The sequence below is a fragment of the Charadrius vociferus genome, unplaced genomic scaffold, assembly GCF_000708025.1.
Source record: "Charadrius vociferus isolate BGI_N301 unplaced genomic scaffold, ASM70802v2 scaffold384, whole genome shotgun sequence".
In the NCBI taxonomy this organism is placed as follows: Eukaryota; Metazoa; Chordata; class Aves; order Charadriiformes; family Charadriidae; genus Charadrius; species Charadrius vociferus.
In genome coordinates this window covers 1,196,506-1,205,657 of record NW_009648234.1, presented here as the reverse complement: position 1 = coordinate 1,205,657, position 9,152 = coordinate 1,196,506, and the positions used below count along the sequence as shown (strand labels likewise).

Here is a 9,152-nt window from a genome sequence, read left to right as displayed (position 1 = left end):
CCGTTCAGACCCCCGAACCCCCTCCGGCGGCGCTGCCCGCCCGGCGGGAGCAGAGGCGGCTCCCCGGAGGCACGGGAAAAGGCGCTGCCCTCCATCTTCTTTGTCCCACACCGCCCTTCCCGGCGCTACCGGCGCAGAACGGTGGGAAGCGTTAGCGAATCGGGGCGGGGGGTAGAAAAGGGGGAAAAAAAAGAAAAAAAAAATAAAAAGGTTTGGAGCCAGTGGGGGCCCTTAGATTCTGCCACGCTTTCTAAATGCCTTCGCCCCCACCTCCTCGTCCAGAACATACAGCCCCCTCCTCTTGTGGTCACTGACCTGAAGCTTTAGTGCCCGGGGAGGCGGGAGCGGAGCTGCCGCACGGGCCCGGTGGTCCCCCACCCGGGTCATCCCCGTCACCCGTCAGGGCTCCTCTGCTGCAAACCCCCTGCTCGGTTCAGCCACACTTGGACTCTTAAATTTCTCAGTCCCTGAACTCCATAAGCTGCTACATCAGGGAAATAAATGCGTTAAATGGCATAAGTATTCCCTCGTTACTTGCAGCGCATTTGCCCCGGTGCAGTGAAGAGTCACGGGATTTGTGGCTGGAGTGTGGGAAAACCATTCAAAACAACAGTTTACACCAGCTCCTCTGGGGGAAGGTACAAGACACCTTTTGGAACACTGATAAACAGCACAAATCCACCTCTTCTTGAAGTTTATAACAGACAGTTAGTGACCGACAAAGACTTACCTTCTTCCCTCAATCGTGGGTGAATTCCACATCGCACCAAGCAAACGGCAAGCTTCTCCTGTCACAAAATGCAGTCATCTTTACATACCCAAATAGTTCCATCAAACACACCGTTCACAGCCCATAAGAAATTAAAACCTCCAGTATATTACTGCAGCAAATCATTATAAAGGCAACATCTGTTCAAACAGATTACTATCAGGACCTTTTATGTACATTAGTTCACAGGAGGCTATAAGGAAATGAGTAAAAAAGCTTTTCCTGGGCACAGGTAGGGCATCAGACAACATTTAAGTAGCTGATATGCCAATCAGTTAATATCCAATTAGTAGCAAATGAAAAAGTGGCTTATTATGACAGTAGCAAAACGATTAATTTGTTAGCCTGTAGGGTTTTATTTTGATTTAATGATTAGAATAGACAATACTAAATGAGTTATCCTGCCCCTCTCCAATCTGTGCTGGAAGATGTTTTGAAACCTCAGCATATTTTTGCTCAGAACACGGAAGAAAGCGTCTACATCAGATTTCTAAATTTAGACAGCGCAACTGTTCCTTTTTTCTCTTTAATGCTAGCTTTCCTCCTCAACTTTGTATCTGGGTGGTTTCTTGCTGGCCAGATAAAAGAGTGTCTCCAGGTACCAGAGAGGAAGCAAAGGCTGCCTACGGGTTTGAGAGACGGCACCGAGGCCCTTGGGCAGCTGATCTGAGATGGGCCAAGTCCAGCCACCGCTTCAAGATCCCGCCCTCGCAGCAGCAACACCATTACGGAGGAACGACCATAAACAGGGGCGCAGGAAATGCTCCGTCTCCGGCGCCGACTCGCCCTCACCTCGGGCAGCCCGTTTCTCCACCTTACGCTAAAAGCTGTGGAACAGCAGCGCCGGCAGAAGAAACGGAAGCACCTTTAAAGGGATGATGTCATCTGCCCGCTAATATTTCTAAAGCTGTTCTCATCTGCTCAAAGATAGCTATTTAAAATACTTCTTTTTAAAAGGCAATCCTTACTGCACTTGGGCCTAATTCAGAACAGCGGTTCTTGAACTTGGAATACATTCCATAACTTGGATCCAGCAGTGCCTAGGTTCAGAAAGCAATAACGAATCTTCAGGTGACACTTAGCTTTGCCTTCCCGTCACCATGTTGCAAGAACCTAAGTAGTACAGAATAAAATAAATGAAGAAATTAAAGGGCTGAAAGACATGGTCGTTCAATATTCAATGACAACTGAATATTCCACACAGCACCAAATTTTAAACCCGTCCCTATGATTTAGGGTGTACCCTAAGGAGCAGAACTGAGCTCCCAGGCGTATCTTCCAGCTCCGTTATACCGATTGCCAGTATGGCCCAATTCTCCTTCCTTTTAGCCATGAGCTAAAAAGGTTGTCAAAATAAGTAATTTGAAAATTATTAATGAAGTTGCAAACTGGCTTATTGCCTGCTCAACAAAGACAAGGAATGGATATTATCTGTTGTATAAGCACATGTGAGGGCCAGTGATCATGAGGAAGAAGAGCTACAGCTGAACAATGTTGGGATGAGAACAAGTAGGGAACAGAGTCAGAACATACCGAGATGTACACCTGCGCTTTTTTTTATATATATATACAAAAGCTGTTTAATTCCCCTGGTAAAGCTACAGTTCATGTATAAATTCCCCCTGTAAGTTAAATGAAGAAAGATAACTACTTAGGAGATGTCCAAGACAGGAGTCAGGTCCCAGGTTAAAAGAGGAGAGTTGAACATGCTTCTTAAATCCTTGCAGGTTTGTATCCAGTCCAGCTGCCGCACAGCGGTGCTGGTTATATATTTATATATATATACACACACACACACATATATATATACTGCCGAGGTATTGCGGGAAGTAGTGGGATTTCTGGATAAATGTTGATGCGCTTTGCCTTGCATAGGTCTATTAATGCATACGGCAGGCTGGGCAGGCTAAAATTAGAAGGCGCTACAGAGAACGAGCACTGCCAAATCTTCCTTGCCAGACACTAACGAAGGAAAGTGATGAAGGAATGGCTGGGCAGCCCTCAGCCCCAGCGAGGCTGCTGCAGCCAAGTCACATCAGCAGCAGAGGAACAGCAAGAGCACATAAATATCTTCAGTTACGCCACCTCAGCACTTCTGAGGGCCCTGACAACGTCCCCCAAATGGCAGAAGAGGGGAGGAAATGCCCAAAAGTGAGCATTATGCCCAGATTTGCACTGCCAGGCTCCACCCGGCCACCGGCAGAGCTGAGCTCTGTGCCAGCCGAGTGTCTCTGGCCCATCCTAAGTTGGGGGGTGTTTTGGCCAGTGGGTACACACGATCACTGCCAGCCCTTTCTGCACGGGTATCAGCTGGTGTAGGACATCTTTTGCAGGCTCTTTGCAGCAGAAAGGCGTTTCGTGTTAAAGGAACCTCTACGTCTAAATTTGTCTTCTGGAAAAGTCTAGAGGGAAAATGGCACAAGAATATGAGAATCTCTGAACAGTGATAATCTATGCCAAAATAAATCACCACAGGCACCAGTGGAAATCAATTTACATTTGCTCAGAATCTTAACTTTACAGATTCTGTGGATTACCATAATGCACTTAGCAAGGAATTTTATTTCCACTGTGAAGTTACTGGATGGTTGGGAAAAAACTACTAAGAGTCTCTTCCTCTGTGGAATTTTAGTGTAATTGCAACAAACCCCACAGAATTTCTGCAACACCCGATTGCTTTTGCTCCTACTGAATTCTTAAAGGTTTATCCACAAGGATATTTTGCTGTGAAATTGCAAAACCTGCAAATGGAACTATACATTTTAAAATGTAATGAAACAAGGGATCAGAGATGGATTTAAAGCATTCCTGGAAGTATCTGAAATTCAAGCACGACAGCATCAACAAGCTCTAGATTTCCCTTTCCGCTTGTTAGATGCTCATAATCCCCAGTCCCTATTGGGGAGTCACCCCCTGCCAAAGTCAGCGAGGCGCTCATTACTGCGATCAGAGGCAGCAGGACTGGGCCAAAAGAGCTTTCACAAGTTCACCGATCAGGCCCTAATTTTCTGTCCTGATCGTGCCCATACCAATTGCTGCACCAGCTCCAAGGCACAATGACTTGAAAGGAGTTTCCCATGGTTCCAGCAGCCCCCTGCACCTCATGAGATATTGGGAGGATTAAATACAGGCTGATACATTGCGGAAGGACATCCGTCCTTCCCAAAAGGTGATGAAGGAACTGTCCGCTATTGATCACTATAAATTAAACTACAGGGGGGAATTATACTTGCCTACGGGCATCTTTCATTTGTTTTATTGTCTTACAGGAGAAAATTAAAATTAAGTGTCATAATACAGAAATGGCCATAGAGGTCAAACATGCTCCTATGAGGAGGTCAAAATCATACAACTTCTCAGAGAAGCAGCCTAATCTTTTTTGAATACAGACTATCTTAGATTATGACGGGGAGATTCACTTTCCAGCCGCACAAACAGGTCGATAAAAATGTACATTTGATCTGCAAATTAAAATTAACCTTCCAATTGATTTTCTTTCCTTTAAAATCCCAGGAAACCTTGCAAAGGTTCAGAAATAACCTTCTTAGACAACCATTACTGTTATAGTGTGTTTCTTAGAGGAAATGTCCTGAGCATTTCAGGAGTACTACAATTTTAATTGTCCTTAAACAAGTCCGAGCCACTGCTCCACAGTTAATTTACTGTCACGTCATGCTGTCGGGAAAGGGACAGCCCTCTTCAGGGTTCTAGACGGGGATTGCTCTGTCGCACAATACATAGCAAAAATGTGCTCTCTAAACAGCTTACAGTCTACACTCTCGCTGTGACCTTCACTATAGCTAAATACAGCATTTCTGGAACAAAGTCATGGGACATTTGCGCATGCTTGTCATTGCTCCTCCCTTTCATCCACTGGAGAAGGTTTAGTATCTCCAGGATCATGTGAACCATGGGTAGGGTCTACAAAATGGCTATTTTCACAGTGATTTGCACTGTTTCTTAACATTATAATCACTTCTTCTTCCCCAAAAACCAACAGGGCAAAGCATCAGGCTTTCAGCAATTGCTGTCATTGCTTGTGTTAGCCAGCTTTGCTTACCTCTGACGTACGGGACAATCATTGCTCCAGACAATGAGAAAATAAAGCCCTGACCTCTCTTCTCCCACCCTGAGATCCATCCCAGATCTCTGGGAGATGATCAAAGAACGGCACATTGCGCTTCTGTGTGAATCTTACAGTAAAGAGATTTGGTTTAGGTACAGCTCTGCTCCCAGATGTTGGCCCTTTTTAGGGTAAGGGAGTTCATGCAGAACACACACATCAACTTCAACTGAGCTTTGCTGCCTACATCATTTCCCAAATTTATACCACCACCACAGAAGATAAGACTCAGATTTCATGTGCCACAAAACAAACAAGCGATATGGGGAGTCAGACATGGTCCTGCAGGTAAAAAATTTCAGGCAGACATAAATGACTGCTGAGCACCTGCTAAGAACAGATGGCTCCTGTCAGATCATGGCCATAGCACTGGCATAAGGGTGGCACGCAAAGCTGCCAGTCTCACCATGCCAGGTACCGTATCTATCCCCCAAGATACAGCCTACATCGCAAGATGCTGCTGAAAGACCAGACCTCTGAAATGGCTCAGTTCCAAACTGGGTGGGGAGATCTGGCCCCAGGTGTTTTAAGTGTTCCCTCTGGTCTTTAGCCCAAATAATAAGTTGGCCCTGTATCAAAGCCCCTTGCTCATTTCGGCATGAGTGAGTGTGGTATTGGTAAATTCCTGACATAACACTAACAGACTGCTCCACAAGACACCCTTTGCACATGTGGCCCGTTCCAGCTATGCAGACAGATGGCTTTGAGAGGGATCTAGGAAGTTAAGAGGAATTTGGCATTTGTGCTCATCATTGTTAGTTTCTCTACGGTTTTTTGTGGTTTTTTTTTTCCCCAGTAGCCAGACAAACTATTACAATCCATTGGAAGACCATGCAAGTCATCCTCCTGTACGATTATTTTGCAAGCAATGACTGTCGAAACAAGGCTAGAAAAATTACAGGCCTCATAACAAATTAAACTCAGAACGGAGTTTCCAGCTGTCTGGAACAGCTTCTTTGTTTTACACAACAGTTCCGTTAATGTTCCAGAGTCTATGATTATTTGAGCTCTCAACAACATCCTCGTATTTATTATTTCTCTCCAGGAATGTACAACCATGACCCTTTTTAGCAAAAAAGTCCAGTCATGTCAAAAGCTTCATGAAACTGTGTTTTTGGAAGCGATTCCTCTCCTGTCAATTCTAAAATAAAAATATTTTCCTGGTCTCTGTTTATTCATTATTGTTCCTTATCTTATTACAATAGGACATAGCTTTGTTGTTGTAGACCCATAGTTTACACCCAGTGCTCTGCACTTCCCAAAGGTCCATGAACTGTTTCTAAGGGATGCAAAAAAGGTATATTAAGATGACTGTTTTTTGCACAGGGGAACCACCTGAATCACTGGAGTAATGACAAGATGGCAATGGGAACTTTAGCTAGCGACTTCAGAAAAGATCTGGGATCCTCAGGCTTGTACTTATGTTGAAGTGTCTTAGCACCTACTCAGGATCTCCATGCAAAGGAGACTAAAGCAAGCCCCAGACTTGCTGATCCCTCTTGCAAGCAAACCTTGCTTTTCCCTATAGATGTGGCCCAGGGAAGTGGTTGAGTTGCCATCCCTGGAGGTATTTAAAAGATGTACAGATGTAGTGCTGAGGATTATGGTTTAGTGGTAACTTGGCAGTGCTGGGTTAATGGTTGGACTTGATGATTTGAAAGGTCTCTTCCAAGCAAAACGATTCTTTGTTCCCTAAAAGACTGTCTCTATCCTGAAGAATCAACAGATGAGCAAGACAGAAGGAATACCAATTATAGACACGGGAAATCTGGGAAATACACACAGAGAAATGACCCAGGTCAAGCAAGCAATGGCCAAGGTTTTTCAAAATGATGAATGCATGTGTCTCAAGACTGTTCATCTAAGGAACAGAGGACTAACGCCCTGCACAGCCATTTCATCAGTCCCCCTGCTCTGAGACAGCTTGCAGTTTCTGCACTGACTGCTACAAAGCAGTGCTATAGTAAGTTCCACAGGTCCCTACCCTGATGCCATCTGAACACCAAATCCCACTGTAGGAAACGGGCTTGCAGGCGTACAGCAATTCCTGAAAGCCAGGCCACGTGTTTCATGTCTCATTCAAGTAATCCCGGGGTTGAACATGACATTCTTGTCAGACTGCAGTGATGGCCCAGCTGAGGTCGGGGCCTCAAAGCAGCAAGCAGCACTCAGATGTTGAACAAGCAGCTGCAGGACCAGGCATTAACAGTCTAAACAGGGAAGATGACAAAGTTTAAGATGGGAAATAGAAGCACAGTTAATTCTGCACGGCCTGACAGCTGGGAAGCAGCAGAGCTTGCCTCAGATCTGCTGAGTTGTGGACCTGTTGAATAGGTCACAGTGCCTCCAGAGGCCTCACTGTACAGAGCTGCTTAAACTAAGACAGAGAGCCTTCCTGGTGCCTCTGGAGATGATCTTAACCCTGAATTATGAGGCAGTATGGCCCAGAGGCAATAAAGTGAGGCCGTGATAGATGCCTATAGAATACCCTAGACAGGACAGACACAAAGAGATTTGATTACCCTTATCTTTGCCTGCAGAACAATATATTCCAATTTAATGTAGAATAATTACATTTCCATTTTTTATCCTCTGGCCGCTTAAGACCTCAGAAAAAATAAAAAATAGCTTGTACATCTTGCTTTGTTAATTATTTCAGTAGACACTAATACAAGATCTTTCTATACCGTGACAGAAAGGATGACTGTGTTTTAAACCCTCTTTGGATCAGTCACCGGCTAAAACATTTCCACCTATCTCCATTGCCTCCGGTTGATGGGCACCCATTCCCATCAGCTCACGATATGATCCTTTGGTTGCTGAAACAGAGCACGGACCGTCCCGTATGTTGATTGTTACATGAATTGATAAATCTTGCAACTATTGTCAGCCTCAAGCTAAAGAAAAAGAAGCAGTAAGATTTCTAGCCTATTATAAGCTAATTTATGCAAGTTATAAATTCAAGAACCTATAAATGAGCATATTTTTCCTTTCCACTACAATTTAAATGCCTAACACATGGAAACAGTGTACAGTCTATCCAGGGAGAACCTATTTCAGATGTGTTATTAAGACAGAGGTTTGAAAATAGTGGGCCAAATTCAGTGGCAAAACTTCAGAAGACTTTTAACTTCTATCTCAAATTATTTCAACGCACTGTTTCCTTTTATGCCACTTCCTGCAACATTATTTTTCTTTACCTTTTTTTAATACATTGAGCTTTGATTATCATCATAAACACATTTCTATGAACTACACTGAAGTAAAGCCAGTTTTACCTGCTGAGGAGCTAACCATTGATTCAAGCTATAGATGCAGTCAGCTGGAAAACCATCAAAGCTAAAACACTCCTGCAATAAAGTGCCAATCCATAGCAAGACATCTCTAATAAAAGACTGCACTTACCCAAATGCTCACAACCCCTCACAACGCAATCCATTGGCATCAGTGTTATGTAAAGCTAATGAGAAACAACTCAAATGTTTTGCATTATCCCATTATTTCCCACCCTTAGTTAGCATTAATACGACAATCTTTAAAAATAGAACCAAAAGACGTACTTTTAAAAAAATGTGATTAATATTTTGTATGGGCTTCTGATTTTTTTTTACCATATTGTACTTACAGTTTTTTATTATACCAGTACCCTTCAATCATAAAATAATTCATCTTCAGAATTTATATATCACCTGTTTATACTTATGTCCTGAAGGACATCACCGCATCAAATTGTCCAAAATTAGTTCTGAAAATGTCCTGAATTGAAAAACCTTTGACTCACAAAGCTGAAAAGGTGTATACCCTTTACTCCTGAGATGCACTTCAGTTAGTCCAACAAGACTAATTAATCATGGAAACTTACTCAATTAGTAGGCACTTCAACATGGTTAAATCAAACCATAGGCATCTGTAGTGGCAAACTTGTGTTTGGGTTTGGCAAATCAAGTTAGAAGCAGCATGGAGCACATCCCACTCCTAATTAAAGGTTGGTGCATAGCACTTGTGAAAAGCAGGGCCTGCCTTTGCGATCTCACCGTAAACGGCAGTTGTTCACGCAGGTAAATATGGCTGGATGGAGCCCTCAGGTTACTGTGGTAGGAAGAAGCAGAGTAGGGTCTGATTTGGGGAGAATGAGCCCCCAATAACACTGAAAAGTTGGAGACAGTGGTGAACAAGCCCATATTACAAATTCCAGGCAGACTTCTGCCCTATATATGGACTCCATACCACTAGTAAAAATCTAGAGTCACATCCTAGGAA

General features: G+C 43.7%; 1 protein-coding gene across 4 annotated transcripts in view; it reads right to left on the bottom strand.

Annotated features, from left to right (window-relative positions):
* DPYSL2 (dihydropyrimidinase-like 2) overlaps nt 1-9,152 on the bottom strand; it is a 55,436-nt gene that overhangs the window by 44,489 nt on the left and 1,795 nt on the right. Inside the window, exon 1 of one of the 4 annotated variants that reach the window (XM_009884138.1) lies at nt 5,661-5,693. The exons of the other annotated variants lie outside the window; for them this stretch is intronic. The gene's annotated coding sequence lies outside the window, so the exon portion shown is untranslated. Of the gene's footprint in view, nt 1-5,660; nt 5,694-9,152 lie in introns of those variants that run through there. 4 annotated transcript variants of the gene reach the window in all.